Here is a 25927-nt window from a genome sequence, read left to right as displayed (position 1 = left end):
CATCAGTTGGATGCATATTTTTCCTATAAAGGAATCTCATTCATGATGAGGATTTATCTCCTTCAAGACCGCGTAGTTGGATCAGAGGTTAGTTAGTGTGTGAAGAGGCCAATTCACACAAGTGGCTGCACTAGACCTGAATCAGAATTGCGCAAAGAAATAGGAGGCTTAGAGGGCAGACTAGAGGTTAGATAGAGGCCTTTGACTTTCTATGAGCAGCAAAGGTATTATAGAGGGAGCAAGATAGCTTTTGAGTTGATTCTTTTTGTAATAATGGCTATATTTCCACTTTTATGGTAATACAAAGTTGGGGTTTTAGGCTAAGGCTTTCCTCGGGTAAATTATTCTGTGTTATGTGTGATTGATTCCCTCTTATCAGTTATATGCATTCTTATTGATTTTTCTCATGTTCGATTAAGATTCGGCTAAATTTTTTGTAGAAGTAGATCAAGTGTTTTTCTTTAGTACATTGCATTACCAAGTGATCTACATGTGGGCATTTCTACAATGATAACCTTTGGCATTAGTTTATGTGATTCACCTGAGTCTAAAATTTCATTATGTAGGATTAAACCATGTACATTCAAGCTAACATAGAAAGGTGGAACATCCCCCTCTTGCGAATATCCTTCAACTTTTGTAGCAAATAGAAGTTGAGGATGATCATCATTCAAATTAAAAATATCTGAAACATCTCCTATCTTTATTGTCCTGACAATATAACTCTTGTATTTATCATTCTTGATTAGTTTGTTAAATGGAATTGATATTTTGATTTTAAATATTTCATTTTCTAAAATGAAATAACATTGAGTTTTCTCTACCTCTTTGATGATTGTGTCTTTCTATTTTGAAATCTACTTTGTAGGATCAACTTCCTTCTGGCTAGAAGTAGGTGTGTGAGCATGGCCCTTCTTTCAAGGATTTATTGGAATCGTTGTGTTTCTCAAGTTATACTATCCTTTTACTTCCATGATTTCATTTTGGTACCCTTTCTTGTTATCTTCTGATTCCATGAGCATGATATCTTCTTGGCTGAAATAACAAGTCATGTTCTTATTTTTTCAAAAATTGTTTCCTCCTCTTCACCAATTTAATGTATTTGATGTTGATCTTATCTTGGTTTTCATCTTCTGCAAAATTTTCTTGGAAAGGAGGCCTGATTTGCTATTGATCTCCTCGATTTCTTTTTTCTCTTTGTTTTATTTGAACTTGAGGTCTTCAGACATTTAGATTTATTACTTGATGAGGTGTCTATTATTCTCGAACAACAACTTCATTTTCGAAAGTCAAACTCTCCGCCATCTTTTCCACTATTTTCATCATGACATCGAACTTGGTATTTGATGAAGATGAAGGTTTTTCTCTAACCACTTCCCTATTTTCTGCTTACAGTTTGGCCTTTTTGTTCAGTATATTTTCTTCCATTCCAATAGAATTTCTTTAAAAATCCTCCATTGTGGCTGGATTCATTTATATGAGATGAAAATAAATCTTAGCATTGAAACCATTAGGGTAATGAGGCAAAACCAGCCCTGGGGGGGGGTTATTTCAATAGGTATTGAGTTATACATCTTACCAAATCTGGCTGAAAAATCTTGAAATGATTCTCTCAAGCCTCTCTTTAGGTTTTCATACTCAACTAATATTTGTAGGGGGTTATTCTTTACTTCCCATCTGGCAAGGAAACTTTGCTCAAGATGTTGGAAATTGGCATTTCTTCTAGCTCACATGGTTCTAAACCATTTCTTGATGTCACCTGAAAACCTTTGAGTAAAGAGTCTAAAATTAACATATTCATGGTCTACCCCTTCTAGGTATATAAATTCATTCAACTTGTCAAGAATTTTTTATGTTGTGTTGGGAGAAGGTCCCCTAGAGTCAATTTTGCGGTTAAAAGACCAAGTTTTGGGGCAAAAAGCCTAAATTTTTGTACGTAAAGTGTAAATTCTCCACAATTTGTGGTCATGGGGCGCGTAGATGTAAAGGGCCATAAAGGGTTTCCACCATTATTTATGTAAGTTGTGTTGGCTTTAGAAGATCTACCCATGGTCTGCAGAGCATGGGATTGTATAAAAAGGAGAGAATTAGAAGTTTCTAAGGCAGTTCAAAGTTCAGTAATTAATGATGAATGTAATGGGTCATTAGCAAAAAGAGTGGAGAGCCTTATAGTAGAAGAGAGGCTCTATAGCTATGTGCACAGAGCCCTAGGGTAGAAGTCCGTAGCTGAGTGTGCAGACCCCTACAGTTGAGTCCACAGGGTAGTAAGAGTTTGTAAGAAGATCGAAAGCATTAATAAATAAGATTACTATGGAAATATTTGTGTTTGATCTATTTAATTATGTTATGAATGAATGTTATTATGTTATGTTAAATAATCGATTTACGATCTAATTATATATTAATGCATGAATCTATATGTTTTACATTGTTCTCTAAATGCAAGTAATAATATATGTTTACGTGAACAAAATATTAATGCATGTTGAAGTTATTAGATACTAAAGTTGATCTGGGTAAATATAGAATTAAGAGTAATTAGAGAGGCACGTAAGTGGTTGATTCACCTATTTAGGGACCGCGAAAGATAGTCATAGACCTTCACAAAGGTCTAAGGGTTGATTTAAGGAAATATATTGATAAGCCCTAAAAGGTTTATCAATCTGCGCCAAGGTAGAACTAGGGTATAGAAGGACATCACTACCATCTCTAGGTGCAGAAACTTGGTTCCAGCATCCCCCCATACTGCTTCGGGCGATACTTTAGTCTGCACTCCGCAAATTGATGTCGAAAGGGCCAATTATGTAGGGATTTGTTTGGATAATTCAATGTTGAACCTGGGTCAGGGCCCACTACGACAATAAATGGTTTCGTTTCCGGGCCCTGTATCTGCATAAAGAGATGTCTGATGTCGCATCACTGGAATCCAACTAAGAAGTAAATTGAGGACTATTTGGATAGAAAATCCATGAATTCGCGATGCAAGAAGATAGAGTTCCACTATTGACAAAAGAAAAGTGGTTGAACAGATATCTGTACATAGAGATACACGAAACATTCTTATGTTCCTTCCTGGTTGAATTATATGAGTGGATCGCTAAATGTGCAGAAGGCGAAGGAAGGAGGAGGCTCGACAGTCTGATAATGTGGACCCCGGAGTTAGTGCAGAGATTGGAAGCCTTTGAAGATAAGATCTCATGCATTGTCGATCATCATTATAAGAAGACTTTACACCACAGATATCTCAGTGCTAGGTCGAGAAAAGAAAAGTGGTTGAACAGATATCTGTACATAGAGATACACGAAACATTCTTATGTTCCTTCCTGGTTGAATTATATGAGTGGATCGCTAAATGTGCAGAAGGCGAAGGAAGGAGGAGGCTCGACAGTCTGATAATGTGGACCCCGGAGTTAGTGCAGAGATTGGAAGCCTTTGAAGATAAGATCTCATGCATTGTCGATCATTGGCTTGATCATATCATAGGAGGATTTGTGACATAGTTCGCGTTCAATACTTCGGTCAGTTACAATGAAGTAGAGCGATGCTTCTTCAAGGAACCATGAGGTAAACATTTAGGGTCTTTAAATGCTTGGATTAAGATGCTCTTGTGTGAAAAACATGTTATGAAGCTACCTTAACGTTTGGAGCTACGCAAAGTGGAAAGATCTTCAGGGATAGAGGGAGAACATATCTTGAATGTAGCTGGTTGATTAAATCTCCTCTATGTGATGATGATGAAGCAGCACGAGATTCACCACAGAGTGATGCTCAGTTGATAATATAATGGTTCCTGTGAATACCGCATCCACCCATGCCACCTCCATCTTCACCTCTACCACATACACCTTTGCCCACATTGCCAGCACCTTCGCCACCATTCAATATGTCAAATGCAGTGAAGTTGCCCATTTTCAATGATTTAGTAAGTGAGGATCTAGACTAGTTTTGGTTCATTGTGAAGATTGTATGGGAAGCTCATGGTATTACAGATGATCAGATGAAGAAAGAAACATTGGTTAATTCTTTATAAGAATGCACTCTAATGTGTTACATTAAGTACTACACTGATAACCCGACAACTACGTTGGCATATATTTAGACCAAGCTGAATAAAGAATTTAGTAGGCCCAAGTATGAAGAGAACCAATTATTGGATTAAAAGAGATCATGATAAGGCCTGGAGAGACACCCTAGGAGTTGGATCAGAGATTCAAATGTAAGATCCATGAAGCTAACATGAATCTTATTGATGGGCAGCACCAAAAATGGTTTGTGGCTTTGCTCTTGCCTCATCTAAGGGTTTCTTTACCACAACAAAATATTGGGACCTAGGCAGAAGCCCTGGTGATTGAGATGAGATTGCACGAGACAATGATTCAGGATGCTACTCTAGGACTTCAACAAATTGACACAGAGTTGTAGAACCTTTTCCTAGAGTTTCAAAGCTTGAAGAAGGATAGAGTAGTTTGGCCAGAGGTGGGTGAAGAAGTATGGTGCCTGAAAAGAAAAAGTTAGGGGAATGACAAAGATCATTGTCCAGTCTTCATGAATTATGTTGTGCCAAAAGGGTTGATGCCTCTGAGGTTGGAAGCTAAAATAGGACCAGGTGTAGGACTTGTAGTGTGGTGTGCTATCTATCAAGTAATTGGAAAACATGTGACAAACAATTGTCACTTGTTGTAGAAATTTGTACACAAATTGCAACAACTCTTCTACAACTTCTGTAAATCGGTGGGTCATGAGGAACATAATTATCGTATCTATGAGCTAATGATGGATAGAACACCGATATATAAAGTGCAAGTGAAAATTCAGCCTTTGGATGAAGAAGATGGGTTAGCGCAAGGAGGATATCGGGGGTGTGGAGGATGCCAAGGTGGAGGACCTATTAGAGGTCTGAGACAGGTTATTTTCTATAATTATGGGGGATCAAGACATTACGCACATGAATGTATGAAATTGATGCACCTATCATGTCGATACTCTACTAAGATCGACCATGCGACATAAGACTTCCCTAGTTTACTAGCTAAGATATGTGAAAAGGGGGCGCAGCCTGAGCAACTGATTAGAACCTACAAATGATGAGAGTTGAACCCCACAAAGAGGATCCTAATGTGAATATAGTGCTGCGAAGTGGAGTGACGACTAGCGAAGATAAAGGAAAGAAACCTAAAGAAAGTGATTGGGTCTCCAGAGCTCCAGAAAAGGAGGTTGGGTTTGATCTGGAGTGCGTGAGGGAAACATTTATGGAAGAAAAGAAAATCTTCACTAAGGCATATACCTTAGGAAGTCAGGATAAGCTAGCTAAAGGGATGGACCCTTCTATGCTTACTACTTTCTTGGAGACCTGTATGAAGCTCCTGCGTGATAGCAAGGCTATAAATGGATTACAGGAGATAATAAATAAATTTGCTGGAAAGAAAACACTCTTGGCGGATGCACATATTCAGGAAGATTGGTAAGCATAAGACAAGGACAGAGCATGAGATGAGGCTCATTACGAAGATAGAAGAGTATGAGATGGATCAAGTTATTTTGGATATAGGTTTAGACACAAATATTTTACCTAAAAATATGTGGGAGAGAATTGGGAGACATATGTTGCAGTGGTCTCTGATTCAACTAAGGATGGAAAATCGAAAAAGATCATCCCCATGGGAAGATTCGAGAGAGTTTTAATAGATGTTGAAGGTGCGAGTGTGTTGTCTAATTTTGAAGTGATTGAAATTCTGGATGACAATAATCCCTACCTTGCACTCTTTGGGATTGATTGGACCACTGACATGAATGAGATTATCAATTTGAAGAAGCGGATGAAGACATTTGTGAATAAATCTCTCTGCATAGTAGTACTGCTAGACCCTATAGAAGGATAGCCTTATACTGAACGGTCTGCGATTATCAAAGTGATGATGATTTGCACCAAATTTATATGATAACAGTGCAAGATCGAGATTGGGTGAATCTGACAGCTGATGGACGTATTGCATGGGATCGTGAAAGCTCCTACACATCGGATTCAAAGAGGAGTTGGAACATTGGCATAATTGATTGCATGAAGTGTCTACGCTGCACTGTAATATGATGACTAAATAGTTTTGTTGTGTGTCATGAGAGGTAAGAAGTATGCCTTATTAGGATGCATTTGAAAGGGAAGTGCCATAAAATCATCGCTTCCAAGCCTTAGATTTGGCGTTGCGCGCTACGCCTGCAAGATGGTGGGGTATGCACAAAGACAACTGTGATGATTGGTGTGTGTATAGTAGGATGATAAAATTGCATTTTGGTCGCTCGAAAGTTTGATTAACAAAGAAATATGATGGAAGAAATGGATTGCATTTGTTCTGTCATACTTTGGATGTAATACCAATGAACTGGTACTTGGAAACAGAGCTCTGCCATGGCACTAATGAATGGGATGCTATGCGACAAGTATTCTTGATGACATTTAGTTTTGAGGATGGAATTGAGTGTATTGATGAGGCATTGCAGGAGGTTGAGGCAGTGATATTTAGGATACCATAGGATCCCTTGGATTCAACTCAACCAGATTGGACCACCCAACTGCGCCATGTGCTGGAGTGCTACAATGTGACTGCCAAAGAAGAAGACAAATATCCAAGGAACATTAATATCCCAAAGACTAAGAGACACCACAAATTTGAGGGACAGAAATAGAGAATCCAGATATCACCATGCCACTGAAGACTAGACAAGTGAATATTGGCATGGGAGTGGAGCCTAAATTTGAAAATCTTGGATACTACTGGAATGATGCCACAGTAGATAAGGTCATTGAATTGCTCTGTGAATATCAGGATTTGTTCACTACGAAGTTTTCAGACTTGAAAAGGATAATAGGGAACCTGGGTGTTATGAAAATTACGTTGAAGCTAGACGTGAAGATGGTTAAGCAGAGGCCTTACCACCCCAATCAAAAGTATAAAGAAAAGGTCCACTTAGAGTTGGATAAAATACTTGCACCACGTATTATTGAACCACTGAAGGAATCTGATTGGGTAAGCCTAATGGTAGTCCAAGAAAAGAAGTAGAAGGATGAGATAAGGATATGCATAGATCTTAGGAAGTTGAATGAAACCTGCGTACATGTTCCCTTTCCAACTCCATTCACCGATGAAGTGTTGGATAACGTTGGTGTGAGGAAGCATATTCATTCACTGATGGGTTCTCTTGGTACTATCAAATCGAGATCACATCAAAATATATACAGTAAGAAGACCTTCGCGACTGAATGGGGATGATTTCAATACACTATAATTCCTTTTGGACTGAAGAACACGCAAATGATATTTTTGCACATAGCCATCATGGCCTTCAACAACTTCATTCACAAGTTTCTAGAAGTATACTTTGATGATTGGATGGTGTTTGGGTTGGTGAAGTGCCATGTAGATAGTCTATGCTTGATACTGGATACCTGCTAGAGGTATCAGATCACACTCAATTTGAAGAAGTGTCTGTTCTGTGTTCCTTTCGGAATCTTCCTGGGTCATGTAGTATGTAGACAGGGCTTAATGGCATTCCCTCCTAAGATCAATGTCATAATCAATTTGGAGGTGCCACGAAGTGTGAAACATTTGTGTGCAATGCTAGGGTATACTGGATATTATATGAAGTTCATCAAGATCTATGCCCAGATCATCGTGCCAATGGAAAAATTGTTGAAGGAGGATGCTACATTCTACTTGAATGAAGAATCTCAGTGGAGCCTGGACGTGTTAAAGTTTAAAATGGTCACCACATTGATCCTAGTCTTCCCAGATTGGAAGAAGGAATTTCATGTGCATGTGGATAAGTCATGTATTCCGTTGGGAGCAGTACTAAAACATGCCAATGAGGGAGAGTTGGATCATGTATTCGCATCTTCAAGTAGGAAGTTGTCTAAAGCTGAGAAGAATTATTCAACAACAGAGCACGAAGGTTTGCATATGGTGTGTGCACTCTAGAAGTTCCAGCACTACTTGCTAGGTGGACACTTTAAGATGTATACAAACTGTTTTGCATTGAAGTACCTGGTTAACAAACTTGTGTTGGGGGGGAAGATATGAAGATGGCTGCTGATGTTTCAGGAATACAATTTCGAAGTAATTGTGAAGCAAAGACGATTAAATGTAGGGCCAAATCATCCATTGTGCATTGACACAGGAGAGGAGCCGACCAATTTGGAGGAGGGGTTGTTGGATGCACAAATTTTTGCAGTGCGCATTACGAACAATCACTTTGTAGATATTATACACTTTCTTACTACAGGAATGACTCCTAAAGGTACACTACTCAACAAAAGAAGGAATTGGTGGTGCGCATGGTAGACTTTTCTATGATTGCAGGACATTTGTATAAATGGGATCAGATGAAACACTGTGACACTATGTACCTAAGTTTTAATGGAACAACATCCTCACTGAAGCTCATGGAGGAACCATGAGAGGACATTATGCATGAAAAGCAACAAGGCAAAATATTTTACGTGCTGGGTTGTGGTGGTCGACATTGGATAAGGATTCCAAAGCTTATTGTACGGAATGTGATGCATGTTAGAGAACCGACAGGTTGTCACAAAGGGATGAGCTACCTCTGAATCCAGAGATGTCATTGCAACCATTTGAAAAATGGGCAATTGATTTTGTAGGACCGATTTGGCCTCCAGCAAAGAGGATGGGTGCATGGTATATCATCACCGCAATTAAGTATTTGACCAAATAGGTGGAGGCACAACCCGTGAAGCATTTTACAAGGGAAACAACAATGAAGTTCCTATTTGAATATGTACTGACCAAGCTTTGTTGCCCAAAGATTTTGATGAGTAATCATGGTACACATTTCCTTAATGAAACGATCAGTGCGCTGCTAGAGGAATTCCAATTTCATCATCATAAGAGTACACCATATCACCTACACGCTACTGGGATGGTGGAAGAATTTAATAAAATATTGGAGAATGTACTGATAAAGGTTTGCAATGCACAAAAGAATGATTGGGATGTGCGTGGACTTGCAGTGTTATGCGCTTACAGAACTACTTACAATAAGCTAACTGGATAGATGCCTTTCAGGCTGGTCTATTTCGTAGAAGTTGTGATGTCGATGGAGTAAATTGTGCCTAGTCTACGCATAGTGGTGTTCATAGGAATGGCAGACCGTGGAGCCCTGGAAGAGTGGCTTGAGGAGCTGACAGAACTTGAAGAAGTTAGATTTTTGGGAGGATTCCATCAGCAAGTTTAGAAGGAGCGTGAAAAGGAAAGGCACGACCAGCACATCAAACTACACACTTTCAAGATAAATGATCTAGTTTTATTATATGACAACAAGTTTGATAAATTTCTAGGGAAATTTCAAATGCACTGGATGGGGCCATATGTCATCAAGGAGATTACTGATTGTGGAAAAGTTCAGTTGGTGAAATTGAATGGAGATCCATTTCTAGGGAAGGTAAATGGAAATTGATTGAAGCCATATGACGGGGATGTGACTAGATGAATACATGATGTAAGAATAGTCTTAGCACTCCAGGGAGTTGAAAGGAGGCATGGGACTATAAAATACATTGCCCAGGTTGTAGAGTTGTGCGACTGGGGAACTACACAGAATGAAAGAATGTCACAACATCAGCAGAAGTGTGAAGGGAGCTGCACTATAGGAGGAGAGACTGCGTAGGGCATCTATAAAGTGACCGTCACTGTAATTGTTGATGATTTGATAGTGAGAAAATGGCTAATAGAGGTGGGGGGTAGTATTTATGCCTGAAATTAAGAGCGCAATGTTTGAAAATTTTCCACAAATATAGCATTTATGAGTAGATTTTGGGGGGACAGTTGGATTTGAATTTGAATATTCTTATAAATTATGGATGGCTACCTAATGAAAAATAGTTTGCATTCTAAGAGTTGATGTGTAAGGCCTCCGGGCGATTGCGCAACGGGCGCCGGGCGAAGTCGCCATGCACGAGGGCGCGGGCAGGTGCGCGGGTGCACGACGGGCGCATGACGGGCGCGCGATGAACGGGCGTGCGACAATGTACGGAAGAAAAGCGACGATAAATGCGACGATAGGAGAGTGACTTGCAACACTTGCAAAATGAGCGTGGAGCGAAAGGCGACTTACACCTAATGATGTGTGGGCGTTCATAGGGGCTGGCCGACGATACCGTGGAGAGTTTGTGGGTGTGAAAACCACACATTAGGCGGTCGGCTTAACAAGCAACCACCCCTTCACCCATGCGTATATAAGGATGATGCTTGGGATCATTTTCCAATCACTTCAATCATTCAAACATAACAAATGTATGCAGAGCAAGAAGGAGTGTGCAGTTTTGGTTGGAGAATGTGCATAGATCATGCGCATAGCTTGGACATTGCACAGGATTGTTTCTTGGTTGGTGGTTGGCAAGGTGTGCCGTATGTTGGGTGATGAACGTGCAAATTTGTGCAGGGCTTGAGGAGGAGTTCTAGGTGTTGCGGGTGAGCACCCTCCTACCGTGCAAGATTGGCACAAGTGTTGTAAAGGCAGTTCTATGCCTCAGTTGTAAATTTGACTAAGTATAGACTTGGAGTTTTTCCAAGTATACTTGATGATTGTATTATTAGAAAACTGATATAATATATTGTCGGGTAGACTCACATTACACGGAGTTGCCCCTCCCCTTTATACTTGTTGCAATTGTTGATGTTCTTGTTATAATTTCTATGGATAATGAATCAGTATGGGCTTCGTTAAGTATAAAGGATAATTGCATGTTTACTTGGTTGTGAAACAAAAGCTAAGTAATGTTAATGTGAAAGTAGGCGTAGTCCATGAAAGTTAGTATTGGTGAAAAGAAAGCGTTCGGTGGTGCCGCACCTCGCTATAAGCGGTTGGAAGACTACCGCAGGTGTAGGGGTGTGACAATTGGTATTGGAGCTTCGGTTTGAAACTGGTGAGCAGGGTTGCTCGTGACAGTGAAGCAGGTAGTTGCAGGTGAAGGAAGTCGTTTCACACGAAGTGGAACAAGGGTTGGTTTAGGTTGCTGGTGACTCGTTGAACATGGAGAAGGTTGAAAAGGCAGTGATGGTGGATGGACGTACAAAAGGTGAATCTAGCCATAGCGCAGTCGAAGCTCTCCGGTACGAAGTGTTGGAACAGATGAGTCGATGGAGTTCTAACTAGGTTTTGATGAAGGCTGAGAACATGAAGATTCGAGAGAGTTGTTCGGAACGAAGAAGGGAACTTGAGGAGCTTAGGAGCCAGTGCGGAAGTACGACAGATGTTGAACTCAAGGAACTTGATGAGGAGATCCAACGAATAGGTCTTGATCTTCAAGAGCTCTTTGGTGAAAGAGCCCGGTTGAGGAAGGAAAGTGCCAGGGTGGAAGTCGAAATCAAGCAAATTGAGGAAGAGATAAAGAAGAAGCTTCTTGGTAAGAAGGTTGTTGTGATTGAGCAGGAAGAGCTCAACTACATTGACAGGTTGGGAACTCAATACTGAGAGCATCCAGAGGACATTCGGAAGTTTATTTCTATGAACTTGGTCAGTGGACACCTGGTTGGTGCACTTGAGCAAGATGCGATGAAGGGAAAGCTTGAAGGGAGTCAAGCTGGACTAGGATCGAGTTGCTTAGAGGAGCCAAGCAAGGAGGTAAAGTACCTTAGGAGGAATGTCAAAGTGGAACATGAGCCCATTGACACTTCTGAGGCTGAATTCTTGAAGAAGGTTGGTGATGTAAGGCGCAAGACAAAGCCAACAAAGGGAGGTGATTCCTTGAAGCTAAGTTTTGTGCAGGTAACTGTGAAGGGTAAGAGATTTGTAGCTTTGGTGGATATGGGGGCTACTCATAGCTTCTTAAGTAGGAAGGTAACAAAGTCTTTTGGGAAGAAAGCAAAGATGGAGAGGGAATGGAGTGCTTTCAAAGCAATCAACTCTACCATTAGAGTCGTTGATGGTGTGTTGAAGGACACTCAGGTGAAAGTGGGATTGTGGTTTGGAAAGTTGGACTTGAGAGTTGTTGACATAGATGATCATTCTATGGTGTTGGGGCTGGACTTTATGTAGCTTGCAAAAGCCATACCAATGGTGGGTCGGGACATTCTCTTGATCACAGCTGAGGGGAAGACCATGATGGTACCGATGAATAGAAGGAGTTGCTTGGGGTATAGACCAAGGATGGCTTCTATGACTTTGTATCCCAAACACCCAAATGTGAAGCATGAGGATGTGGAGCAAAGAGGACTTGGGAGTGTAACTCAAACAATGAAGGAAAGGAAGCTAGTTGACTTTGTTGCAAGAGCTGGAAAGAAGGATAAAGGAAGTGAGAAAACAACCTCACGAACATGGATACACTTGTTGGGAGCATCGTCTGCTAATGATCTTCACAATGGAGCTACGAATGAAGGAAGTCCGAGTAGTACTTCAGAGGCAGTGGTTGATGAGGATTATGGAGGTAGAGATCCTGGTGGGATAGTGGAATTTTGCAGATATGCTATGGGCATATATGACTCTCAGTTAACAAAGGACAAGCTAGGTGAGCTTGGATGTACATGTGAGGAGATTGGAGCTGTGCATAGATAGTTGAGGACACAACATCAATATTGTTATAGACATTTTTGTGCCTTACAACATGAAGCATGAAATGTCAATAATCTAAGGGATCCAAAGTTCCTAAACATGTTGTTCCTACCCCTAGAGGAACAAGGTCAGCAAACCACAACACTAAATATCAGTTCTCCACCTGAAAACACTAAAAAACAAGCTAATTCTGGATCATGTCAACTGCTCCACTGAGCATCTGCGTTGAATGTCAACTACTCCACTGTGTACCTGCGCTGAATGTCAACTGCAAAGAAGGCTACCTGCGCTGGGCGAGTTTGGCCAAGTGGCAAAGTCATTCCTCAAGGTGTCAATGCCCAGGAAGCTTCCAAAATGACACTTGGATCAGGGAATTCGACTGGTGATGAGTAAGAGGGTCTAGAGCTCCAAGTGGAAGCAAGAACCTCCAAGTGGACTCAAGAACTGAAGAATAACTGAAGTGGGAGAGGACACTAGTCAGCTTCATGCCAGCTACAAGCTGACTCATCCTTTCTCCAAAACTCCTATATATAGAGCTCTCTCATGAGGTCTAGGGAGGCTGGAATCTTGTGAATGTAAGGAAGTGCTATTGGTTTGAGTATAGAACTATTGGGTGATTTGCTTGAAGGAGGTGAAGAGGAGATTTCTTTCTGCTGGGAGGTGATGCTGGATTGGGCCTTTTATGGTTGTATTACTTCCTGAACTTTACTTCTTCCATTAATAAAGCATTTGAGGTTCTTCTATATGCATGTGTCTCAATGGTGTATTGCTATACTTGTGTATTTGATTTATTCTAATCCTTGAATCAATTATGAATGTATGCTTCTTGTAGTTTCACTCTCTTGCCATTTTGCAGGATCTTGGTGTAGCTGGGCCAGTGAAAGAGCAAGGAGCTGGGAGCAAGTAGAAAAGAGAGAATATTGGATCAATCATTAGCGGAAGACAACGGTTAGTGGATCTCTTTCTACCCTCTCTTACATCTCATAAAGAAGTAATCTCGAATAGCTTTGCTTTGATTGTTGTTAAGGTACTATAACCCTTAGAGTGGGATAGGGTCATTCCGTATTGGATACTTTTCCCAACAACAAATTGGCGACTCCACTGGGGATCGTATCTTGTTGGTTGTTTGTGTTTTTTCTATTCATTTCATAAACACAGGGAGTACCGAATCGAACTGCATTTGGATCTTTCAAATGCAAAGTAGAGGGCAGCTACTCTAGCTCAGTTTTTGGGCAAGTTTATGATTTGAAGAGCTGATCCACAAGGACTCTAAATAGCTCTTAGTGATAGCTTTTCATCCTCCTTTTCATCCCTTAGTGTGTACTTGACTGATAGCTTCTGATTTGGCCAAAAACTGTGAATTTTTGAGCAATCTGTGACCCGGAAACTGAGAAAAATGAATGTTTATCTCTTCAGTGCAGGCACTGTGAAGGCAGTCTGCATTTCAGCGCAGTTCCCGAAGGGGCTACCTATGCTGAAGGTCAAACTGCCAGTGCGCTACCTGCGCTGAACTAGTTTTGCCTAGTGCTACTGGGGTTCCCTCCTGTTTATTGCCCTGTTTTCATCCTTGTTTTTGCAGCCAGTTACCAGTCAATGTACCTATCTGAAACCAACTTTCCTTGCCACTATTCCGCCTCGGTTGTATAAAGAAACTGTGTTTGTTCTTTGTGTATTTCTTATATCATTTACAATTTCCCATAACGAAAGTGAACTAGTCTTGCTGTGGCCTCTTAGATCTAGACCTGTGATAAGTGTCGTTTTGATCTTAAGCGTTAGTTTATTTGTTGTTCATGGCTGATTGAGCTTTTGCTTTCATCATATGGTTTGAATTTATGTATTTCTAGTGTCGAAACAAGTAAATCTTAAGGTGTCTTTTGATTTTGGACAAGCTTGTTTGCTTTCACTTGAAATTGAATTCAAAGTTATACAACAACTTTCTTTTTTGTATTGCACCAACATTAAGAAAGAGAAAAGAAATACCTGCATTGTGCATGTGCATTTTGACAGTTTGCATGTTGATTTAGGAAAAAGTGCATTAGTGTGTGCTCTATGATCTGTGTGAAAAGATGATGTCTTTCTTTTCCCTCAGTAGTTAAGATTTTCAAAGTTGAAAGATTGAAAAGCTTGCTTATCATCTTAGACTGCATTTAGGAGTGTTACTATACATCTCGTGGTGATCCATAAAGGCAAACTGCTAAACAAGATCAACCTTAAAATAAATTGAATTTACATAACAACGCATTGAAACATAACGCAAACACATAGAGGTCTAAGCTAGAGACGTGTTCCGGCGTCGTTAAACGTGATATCTTAGCGTTGAGTGGTTGGGTGATTCCTCCATGGTGAAGCGATAAGTATCAATACGGACTTGTGCTCCCACGTACCGTCGCGTATATATTGGGAGACCCCTATAGGAACAAAGCCTTTATCCATAGGAAGCCGTGTCGGTTGCCCTACTGATCGCAATGCAGTGAACACAACATTCACGAAGATCGACCACCCGTACCGTAAAACGTATTCTGTGGTTTTGCGAAACGTTTGGCACACCCTCTGCCTAGATCTCCAGAGTAGTTTCTTTTAGCCTTTTTCAAACTCTATAACTGAAAAAGTCCATCCGAGCATTTGTCACTTCGGGCTCGTTAAAACATCGAAGGAGACTAGAGTCATCTTTAGCTTTTTCTCGACTCTTAAAAAGTGAAAAAGCAAGTTGTGTCTAAAGCGTCGTTATAAAATTTATTTTAAACGGAACATAATCACCTCCTATTCCTGCGTTGATCTGTAGGTTGAGAACATGGAACGCCCCAACCAAGGAATTCCACATGATGGAAATCCTAGTCCTTTCTCCTCTTGGGGAGAAGTTGGTGCGCCCCACATGGCCACATTGTCGCTTCCAGGACTGACAATTGGCCTGCCTATTTGGCTATTCTCAACCAATGTAGTTTAGAACACCATGGTTCCTAAACAGTCGAGTCAACAGTTAGATCAGTCTAGAGCTGCCCACCAGCCTTCAACTTCCTATAAATCTTCCTCCAATCCTTCATCTTCGCAAGGTAGAGCCGGCAAAAGCTAAGCTCCCATGGAGAAGAAGGAGAAGAAGAAGAGAGAGAAGAAGAAGAAGGAGCCTAAGGCGACTGGGGGCAAGCAAAAGACATCTGACAAAAATCCACACACAGCACAGACCGGGCCTAAATCGCCATGTGTCATATGTAGAGGAGACCACTTCCATAGAGATTGTCCCTGTATTCCCCAGATACTAAGGGACTGGTCCCCTTGTTTGCACAGTTCGGGAGCATCAACCTCTGATAGCCATGTTGAATGCTTACCGTCAACCAACGAAAGTGAAGGTTCAAGACAAAGAGGGGGAGCAAGATCCCCCTGCAGACTGTGTGAAGGCGATCACATCATCCACCGTTGTCCCTTCTTAGACGAAGCGAAGAGAGTTTTGGAAGATCGCCCGGTTTCACCGTTGAGACTTCCTCCTCGATACAAAAAACTTGTGCCAAGTCCTTCGTTGGTTGAAAATACAGCTGGCCCGCTCAAGTGGTCAGCTGAAGCGTCAGTCATTGAGAATGAACCTACTGAATCCAGACCGGACGAAAGTCCAAAGGTCGAAACGGCAGTTGACCCGGTTCTTCCTTCAGAGGTTTCATCCTCAAATGACACCGTCACTAAAGATTCATCTTCAAATGACACCCTCACTGAAGAGAATAAGGATGAAACCATCCAGATTCTTTTCATCAACACCGACTCTGATGAGCATTAGGGCAATGCGCCCATTCCTTTATCACAGGAAGGAACATCGTCAGGGTCATATCCGGCCGGGTATTCGGTCCCATCGCCAAGCAACCTGGTTGTGTCCTTTGATTGGAACCAACTAGGCAGACCTCGGTTGCTAGCCAGTGTACCATTCAGAATCATAGTCCAAATTTATAGAATGGTAATGGCTGGAACTATCATTGATGAAGGGGCATCTGTGAGTATCCTTTCCTCTATTTCTTGGAAAGCACTGGGTTCCCCGGAGCTTTTGCCTGAGATAAGAAATCTCTCGGGTTTTGATAAAGGAACCAGTCGACCATTAGGGATCCTCCCCAATGTGCCTGTTACATTGAAAGGGAAGACCGTTCAAATGAACGTGATGGTCGTTCAAGGACCCTTGGATTATAACCTACTCCTTGGATGAGACTATATATATTGCATGGAGGCAATAGTCTCCTCACTCTTTAGAGTAATGTGTTTTCCACACGAAGGAAGAATGGTCAAGCTCGTAGACCAACTTTCATTTCCGGGATCACGCATCGCAAATAGTCACATACCAACCCTCAATGGTCTATTCACTCAAGAAATGTCTCCACCCCCAGTCCTCCTTCCCGATGAGTGCGAGTGATTCGGAAAGATGGGACTGGAACCCAGGGGGCATGCATCCTGGTCTGCTTTGGGCAGAGGAAACCTTGGGTATAAGGCAGAATTTCCGCGAAAGAATATGACTAGTCCGTACCCCATCCGTGGATGGAAGAGGGGTTGTTCTAGAATAGGATTCTTTTGTTAAGGTTACTTGTTTGACAAAGGTCATTCACCATTGTCTACTTCGGTAGACAGTGCCGAGGAGATGTTTTCGTTTGATGGTGTTAACAAAACAAACTTTGGGTAACCAGAAAGAGGTAAGCCTCACCCTTTAAAACAAATGTTTTGATGGATAAGTAGGGGCAGCTTTGAAATTTTACTTTATACCTGGGGGCATGCAAACCTTTTGGAGTGCAATCAAGGGACGACTATTTTTTTTTTTTAATTTTTAGGTCCTCCCTTTAAACCTATAGGTCTAACCCTTTAAACTCGTAGGATTAGCCGTTTCCAAACTTTCATAAAGAAAGGATGAGAAGGAGCATAGCTTCGTGGGTAAAGCACCATAAAAAATAGCTATCTCACAGGAGACATTCTTATCTTATGACTGGTATTTCGAGCAGTTTTACCGTAGAATTTATGCTCGTTAAAAAATAGAAAAGCGAGATTGAGCATTCAAGCTCATTAAAAAATGAACATACTCCGGTAAATAATCTCTGTGATCATAAATTTATTAGACATAAAAAGCCTTGGTCGTGTTTGCACCTGCCACCTCCATTCCATTTGGCCAATCGTTCACCTCCATATGATTGTTTACCTATTTTGAGGAACAGCTGCGAAGAGTGATTTCACTTAGCCATCCTTGTGACACTGTCGTGATTGGAAAATTCCAACCTGTACCTGGAATCTGCTGCTATCCCTATTTATCACTCGTTCCTCAAAAGACGAGTCTTCTTTGAGCTCTTTTCATCTGAGTCGTAAAATATGAAAAGTTTGCCGAGTTTTGGCCTTCCAGCTCGTTAAAGTGACCGGAAGAGCTATCCCTCCTCTAGCTTTTAATCTTTTTGGACCTGAGGGATTATTACACAAAAAGGTCGAGCGCTTGTTTTATTCGGCTCGTTAAAGTTATTGAAAACTCATCCCTTCTGTATTGTTTTATACTTTTTCGGACTTAAGGGATTAGATGACGAAAAAGGAATTTTGGAGTTAACTTTCTGTACCTTTTCAGACTCTCTAAAAATGAAAAGGACCGAGTTTTCCTTGTCGTTAGACTCGTTAAAATGATTAAATAGTGACAAACTTGTCTTTAGATGAGAACGAGTTTCCCTATCGCTAGGCTCGTTAAAACATAGCGATGGGCTTGCCCGAAGGGCAAGTTATAGAACAAGCATATGTTATCCTCCTCAAGCTTGACAAAAATAAAGAGGTACTGGTCAGAAATGACTGGGGAAAAATTGGGAGAACCTCAAAGCTTTAATGGTAGCAAGTCACTCTTGAACATGACACTTTTCGTCTGTATCACATCGGGTTGGGTTGTTTCATTCGCCGGTCTCATCACCATGGTCTTCGCCAAACCATCCACATTTGGGGTAATGCTACCGATCCATCGCATCAGTGTCGTTATATGTTCAAGAGATGCTGTTCAGAAAGAGTCAACCGTGTCCCATCCACTTCCATACATTATCCTTCATCCACCCATGATCGCCACCCTGAATCATATTTCACAGATTGTTTTCACCTCCACTAAAATCATTAGCTCCGTTCCGTGTCACTGATGTGGGATTCATTAAGGCCCTCCTTTGACGGATCGCTTCTTGTCGACTTCAGCTCATTATCCAAGAAGTTGATCTAGGAACAACCCCTTCAGTACTTTGAAGCTTGCATGCCTCAATGGCAAGTTTCTCACTTTCGGCGACAGGTATACATCAATGACCTTCGACCAAAAGATTTTGCGTGGTGTTCGATGCCAAATCATTTATTCACACCACGTGAATTGTACTGCAGTACCTTGAGGGTCATTATCATTACCGGTGATTCCTCTCGCGCTTGTTAACGGTTTACATTATTGACCGGTAATCAAGCGATGTCTTTCCATGTTCGACTTCAGCGCAATTCTCACATGGATCGACTTGTACTTAGAGTGAAGATCGAACGAGTTTGAAGACCCCGGATCTAGTTTCATCCATCCGGGCTGCGATATATATTCAGGAAATATAAAGACACTTGACATGTACATCATTGCAGCAGATGATCATCCTACTCAAAGGATGATAATTTCAGCAGAGAATTATCAGTCTACCATCAGACGATCGTCTGTTCTATGTACCAAAATGAATTTATAAAGCTGAGCATGGGAATGCCCACCTCAACTAGATCATGAAAGCAGAATGAAAAATAATGTATTGTATTGTATTTTATTACAGGTCACCTCTCAGTGATTGAATGAACTTCGGATCCTCTTGATAAAGCATTTCACCCGATAAACGACCTCATACTTTAGGGGGCAACTGTTATAGACATTTTTGTGCCTTACAGCATGAAGCATGAAATGTCAATAATCTAAGGGATCCAAAGTCCCTAAACATGTTGTTCCTACCCCTAGAGGAACAAGGTCAGCAAACCACAGCACTAAATATCAGTTCTCCACCTGAAAACACTCAAAAACAAGCTAATTCTGGATCATGTCAACTGCTCCACTAAGCATCTGCGCTGAATGTCAACTGATCCACTGTGTACATGCGCTGAATGTCAACTGGAAAGAAGGCTACCTGCGCTGGGCGAGTTTGGCCAAGTGGCACAGTCATTCCTCAAGGTGTCAATGCCCAGGAAGCTTCCAAAATGACACTTGGATCAGGGAATTCGACTGGTGATGAGTAAGAGGGTCTAGATCTCCAAGTGGAAGCAAGAACCTCCAAGTGGACTCAAGAACTGAGGAATAACTGAAGTGGGAGAGGACACTAGTCAGCTTCATGCCAGCTACAAACTGACTCATCCTTTCTCCAAAACTCCTATATATAGAGCTCTCTCATGAGGTCTAGGGAGGCTGGAATCTTGTGAATGTAAGGAAGTGCTGTTGGTTTGAGTATAGAACTATTGGGTGATTTGCTTGAAGGAGGTGAAGAGGAGATTTCTTTCTGCTGGGAGGTGATGCTGGATTGGGCCTTTTATGGTTGTATTACTTCCTGAACTTTACTTCTTCCATTAATAAAGAATTTGAGGTTCTTCTATATGCATGTGTCTCAATGGTGTATTGCTATACTTGTGTATTTGATTTATTCTAATCCTTGAATCAATTATGAATGTATGCTTCTTGTAGTTTCCCTCTCCTGCCATTTTGCAGGATCTTGGTGTAGCTGGGCCAGTGAAAGAGCAAGGAGCTGGGAGCAAGTAGGAAAGAGAGAAGATTGGATCAATCATTAGCGGAAGACAACGGTTAGTGGATCTCTTTCTCCCCTCTCTTACATTTCATAAAGAAGTAATCTCGAATAGCTTTGCTTTGATCGTTGCTGAGGTACTATCACCCTTAGAGTGGGATAGGGTCATTCCGTATTGGATACTTTTCCCAACAACAAATATGACACATGGGTGGATGAGAGTCAAGGAGGAAACTTCCTGGCCTTCCTTTCTCTATGGATAACCTTGGAGGAAGGTTGGTGTGGAGGCCTCGGTAGGGAGGAACCACATCAACTTTACAAGGGGTCTTGGAGGAGGCTTTTTTATGATAGGTGCAGACTTGGATGCAGATGGCCAGAGGTTGGGATAGAGTCTACATGGGTTGGACATCATGGACAACTAGAGTCATGGACATCAGGTTGGTTATATGAAGCATGTTGTAGATGGGATGGAGTTTCCATGGACCTGAACATGGGATGATTGATAGATTCTTGATGAGTCTGAGATGTAGCAGAAGTTAGGGAAAGGTTTGTGATGGCATAAGGATGTGCATTCTTACGATTTGGGCGTATGGTTGGACTGATCACCCGACTAGTTCGAGTCATGAGGGGTACCAATGTGCAGAGATATGTTGGCATTTGTCGAGACATGGTAACACGTATGTGTTAGCATATGACAGGGAGACTACATGGAGGAGGGACACATGATGAGGTCTACACGAGAGGTTGCAGTGGAGATTGTGGCAGAGGGGTCGATGATCATGGATCGAGATGATATCTGATGGAGAGCATACTGTTGAGGTGCATACCTTGGTATGGTGAGCTTTGTGGCAATTGGTCACTAAGTCAAAGCATGATGGAGATGAGGCTCTACGTATGTTGCATGGATGATTGCCTTATGTAGAGGGGTCGACATCATGGACGATGATGATCTTGGTGGATGGCTACCGGGATGGTATGTTGTCGAGGACGACAACGATTTCATGTGGAGGAGGATGTAAGGCCTCCGGGTGATTGTGCGATGGGAACCGGGCGAAGTTGCCGTACACGAGGGCGCGGGTGGGCGCGCGGGCATGCGGGCGCACGACGGGCACGCGACAAATGGGCGTGCGACAATGTGCGGAAGAAATGCGATGATAAATGCAACGATAGGAGAGCGACTTGTGACACTTGCAAAATGAGCGTGGAGCGAAGGGTAACTTATACCCAATGATGCGTGGCACTCATAGGGGCTAGCCGACGATACCATGGAGAGTTTGTGGGTGTGCAAAGCACACATTAGGGGGTCGGCTTAACAAGCGACCACCCCTTCACCCATGCGTATATATGGATGGCGCTTTGGATCATTTGGCAATCACTTCAATCATTCAAACATAACACATCTACACAGAGCAAGAAGGAGTGCGCAGTTTTGGTTGGAGAATGCGCATAGCTCATGCGCATAGCTTGGAGATTGCGCAGGGCTGTTTCTTGGTTGATGGTTGGCAAGGTGTGTCGTATATTGGGTGATGAATGTGCAAATTTGTGCAGGGCTTGAGGAGGAGTTCTAGGTGTCTCGGGTGAGCACCCTCCTACCGTGCAAGATTGGCACAAGTGTTGTAAAGGCAGTTCTATGCCTCGGTTGGAAATTTGACTAAGTATAGACTTTGAGTTTTGCCAAGTATACTTGATGATTGTATTATTGGAAAACGGATATAATATATTGTCGGGCGGACTCACATTACGGGGAGTTGCCCCTCCCCTTTATACTTGTTGCAATTGTTGATGTTCATGTTATAATTTCTATGGATAATGAGTGAGTATGGGCTTCATTAAGTATAAAGGATAATTGCATGTTTACTTGGTTACGAAACACAAGCTAAGTAATGTTAATGTGAAAGTAGGCGTAGTCCACGAATGTTAGTATTGGTGAAAAGAAAGCATTCGGTGGTGCCGCACCTCGCTATAAGTGGTTGGAAGACTACCGTAGGTGCAGGGGCGTGACATGATGTGTCGTGCTATCAGTTGTGTGTGAACCTTATGTTTTTTAGGGTTTGGTGGCTAGTTGAGTGTTTGACAAGTTACCTAATGAAACCGAGGAGCTCCTTAATAGCCTCACGTCTGACCCATAGAAAACGAAAGTGTTGGAGGGTCTATGGCCTCTGAGGGAATTTCCCCTGAGGTCATAATATGGAGCTGCCCACAGCAGTGCCAAAATCGCAAAGGTCGCCTAGGCTGAAGCCTGCATCGCCAAGACAAGTTCCCAAGATGAAGAAAGACAAACACATGAAAACCCTGCTGGTGCACGAGTCACCGAGAAAGCATCAGAGAAAAAAGAATCCCACTGCCCAAGAGAAAGGCAAGGTGGTAGACCTAGAGGCCGATAAGGGGCAGATGAGGGTGCAGATGAAACTAATATTGAGTGAGTAGACCATATCTCGAAGCTTTCAGAATACATCCCTCCACGTTGGGATAAGGTGAAGGTCCCGAAGGACCTAGATGAGGGAAACTTTCTGCTTAATACACCCATTCTACCAGAACATATCACGTTCAAAGAACCGTGCTTGGCGCGCGTCCCACATCTAAAGTTAGAGGATTTCAAATTGGCAGATACTGAGTGGTTCCCCCACTTGGTGACTGATACTTTTATGAACGACGTGTTCTATGAGGATTTTGGTATCACCGCATTGGAGCCAGTGAAGTGGATTCATTGGGTGGAGAAGGTAGGTTTGTCGAATCAACTATGGGTGTTGTATTACAACCATGATCCCATCAATTTGATTGTTATAAAACAATTTCTATTCTTCGTACATGATGATTGCTTGTGGTTGGGAGATCCAATCACTATAAATGACATTATGATCCATAAGATCACCTTACTACCACACTCAGGGTTGAATCCAACCATGGAATTTGGCAGAAAGACAGGCAAGCGCAACCTACCCAAAAGGATGAAGGAAAAGTTTAAGCTTGTCAAGGAGCCATGTGGATATTCAATTTTGAGTATTACAGACCTCGCGGTGAAGGTGACCACCCATATCATGGCTAGAAAGGTGATGAGGAAGTGTCACATAGACGAGGTGCCGACACTAGCGGTTTCACTAGTAGCCCAGTGGACGGAGGGCGTACAATTCAACTGGCCACACTACCTGTGCAGTGAGTTCCTCGAGAACTCCAGGGAGGTAAAGGAGCAGAGCAAGACACTTCACTCTTCATGGCTCTTACTTTCAGTTATGCTAGTCACATGGAAATTGCTAGAGGACAGGCAATTTCTTCCAATTGCACCATATTTTCTAGAAATAATGAAGTTTTCTTCACTATGGGCCATGAAGCATGTTGAACGAGTCTGGGAGAGCAAGGTGTTTCGGGTATTGATGGAAATGAGAGTTAATATGGTCATCAATTGGAAGCCACAATTGTCACCAATTGTTTTTGAGTAGTTATCTGGATACACTAAGTTCACAGTAGACTTCCACCAAACTTCCATTCGGGCGTGAAAGGACCCAGAACAGAAGTGGTATGATTTACCTGTTGGCATTATGATTCAAGTGTTGTCCTTGATGGCAACTCACTCAGAGGATGGTACAAGTGCTCAGAGGTTGGTACAAGTGATGGCATCTTAATCAGAAGACAGATCTCAGTACAGCATGCCAAGGAAGCTCATACACGCCGTTTCGTTAAGCCCAAGTCGCGTGTACACGCTAGTTCGATTCATAAAAAGCGCGTGTATGTGGAAAGGTTCCTTTGGTCCATGGTGGTTAGTCCTTGGAAGTTGTGCCTATGATTTCGGACCATTGTGTCTCGACGGGCGTGTCGATCCCTAGTTTTGAAGTTGATGGTATTGTGTTACTATGGTTTTGGCTCTTGGTATTGAGCTAGGCCTAAGACTATATAAGGAGAAGAAGATCATTAGGCAAAATCATCTTTCGACAAGGGCTTGAATATCTAAGAGTGAAAGAGATCTGATTTGCAGGTGCTGGGTTGCTTGATCTAAGCCAAGGAGAGATCACATTGGTTGATGGAAGACTAGATCTAAGGATAGATCGGGATCTAATGGTTTGAAATGCACTATCATGATATGGTTGATTATGCTTATTTCTAGATCTGCATATTGTCGCAATGCTATGTTCTGGGTCTAACTAATGTCTGGTACAGCTGCAAATTGAGAAAGTTTATTTTTTAGATCTGTACGCAGGTTGGCTTCGGTAAAAGAGCGTGTATACGCGGGTTTGGCTCCTTGAAGTAGCGTATATCTTTTGAAGCTTGTTTTTGGGTTTACAGTGGGGTCTGACAGTTATTGCAGAGTTCTGTAGTCTGCTCTGTGTTCTGATAACTGGTGATTGACAGGGTTCAGTGGTTCAGTGATTCAGAGTTTGGTTGTTTTATGCTTCAATGATCTGTTGTGGAAATTGAATGAATTGTGGTCTTCAGATTGTAATGTTGTGCTTCAGGAATATTCAAGTCTGAAAATGTATGAAAGGTGATACCTGGAGAAAAGAAGATTGTAGGTCAGCACCTACGTACTAGTATCTTGGCTAGTACAAGAACAAAGGGGGTTGGAGCTCCCTTCCAAGGAAGTTTGGAGAACGAGAGAAGGTTGTAGCCTTCTGCAGGTTGTAGCCTGCGTACTGGTATAAGGCTGCACCAGTACAAAAGATTGTAAACTGAAGTTTCTTAAAGAAAGATAGAGATAACTTGCAGCAGGTGGTTTTCACCCACATTGGGTTTCCACCTTATATCTTGGTGTTCATGTGTGTGACTTTTGATCCGTTCTGTTATACTGCATCTGCTTACTGTTAATGTGCTGAATAATGTCCTGATGAACTTAACTGAAGAATAAGCTAACTAAGTTATGAGTTTTCTGCTTATACGCTGTTTTATTTAGTCACAGTAGCGTGTACACGCTGTTTTACTTAACTGAAGTAGCGTATATGTTTCTGAGCATTGAAAAGGTTTGATTGATCTGATAATACTGATTCACCCCCCCTCTCAGTATTATTTCCAACAATTGGTATCAGAGCAGGTCCTTCAGGGAAGCTTGATCGCTTGAAGGTAGATCATTCATCATGAGCAACTACGAGAAAGAAGCATCAATCAGGCCACCGGTTTTTGATGGAACAAATTTCAATTATTGGAAGGTAAGAGTTACTGCATATCTTCAATCTCTTGGTACAGAAGTTTGGAACATTGTAGAAACAGGCTATGCTTTTCCTTCAGTTACTCCTACAGATCCAGCTGAGAAAAAGACATATGAAACAAATGCAAAAGCAGTCAGTACTCTATTAGGAAGTATATCCCAAACAGAATTCATGAAGGTCATGCACTTCAAATCAGCAAAAGAGATATGGGACAAAATGATCACTAGCTATGAAGGAGATGAACAGGTAAAGGAAGCTAAACTTCAAACTCTCAGGATTCAATATGAGACTCTCAAGATGTATAATGATGAAAGTGTGGCAAATTATTTTCTTCGGGTAGACGAGATTGTTAATTGTATGAAAAATTTGGGTGAAGAAATAAAAGAGACTATAGTAGTTTCAAAGATTCTAAGATCATTATCCCCCAAGTTTGAATCTAAAGTATCTGCAATAGAAGAAAAGGAAAATCTCAAAGTTCTCACTATGTCTCAGTTACATGGAATTCTAACTGCTTATGA

Source organism: Pinus tabuliformis, chromosome 7 (assembly GCF_031772625.1).
Source record: "Pinus tabuliformis cultivar Carrire ecotype Pingquan chromosome 7, CPIR1, whole genome shotgun sequence".
NCBI classification, from domain to species: Eukaryota; Viridiplantae; Streptophyta; class Pinopsida; order Pinales; family Pinaceae; genus Pinus; species Pinus tabuliformis.
Note: the sequence above shows the minus strand (reverse complement) of the source record.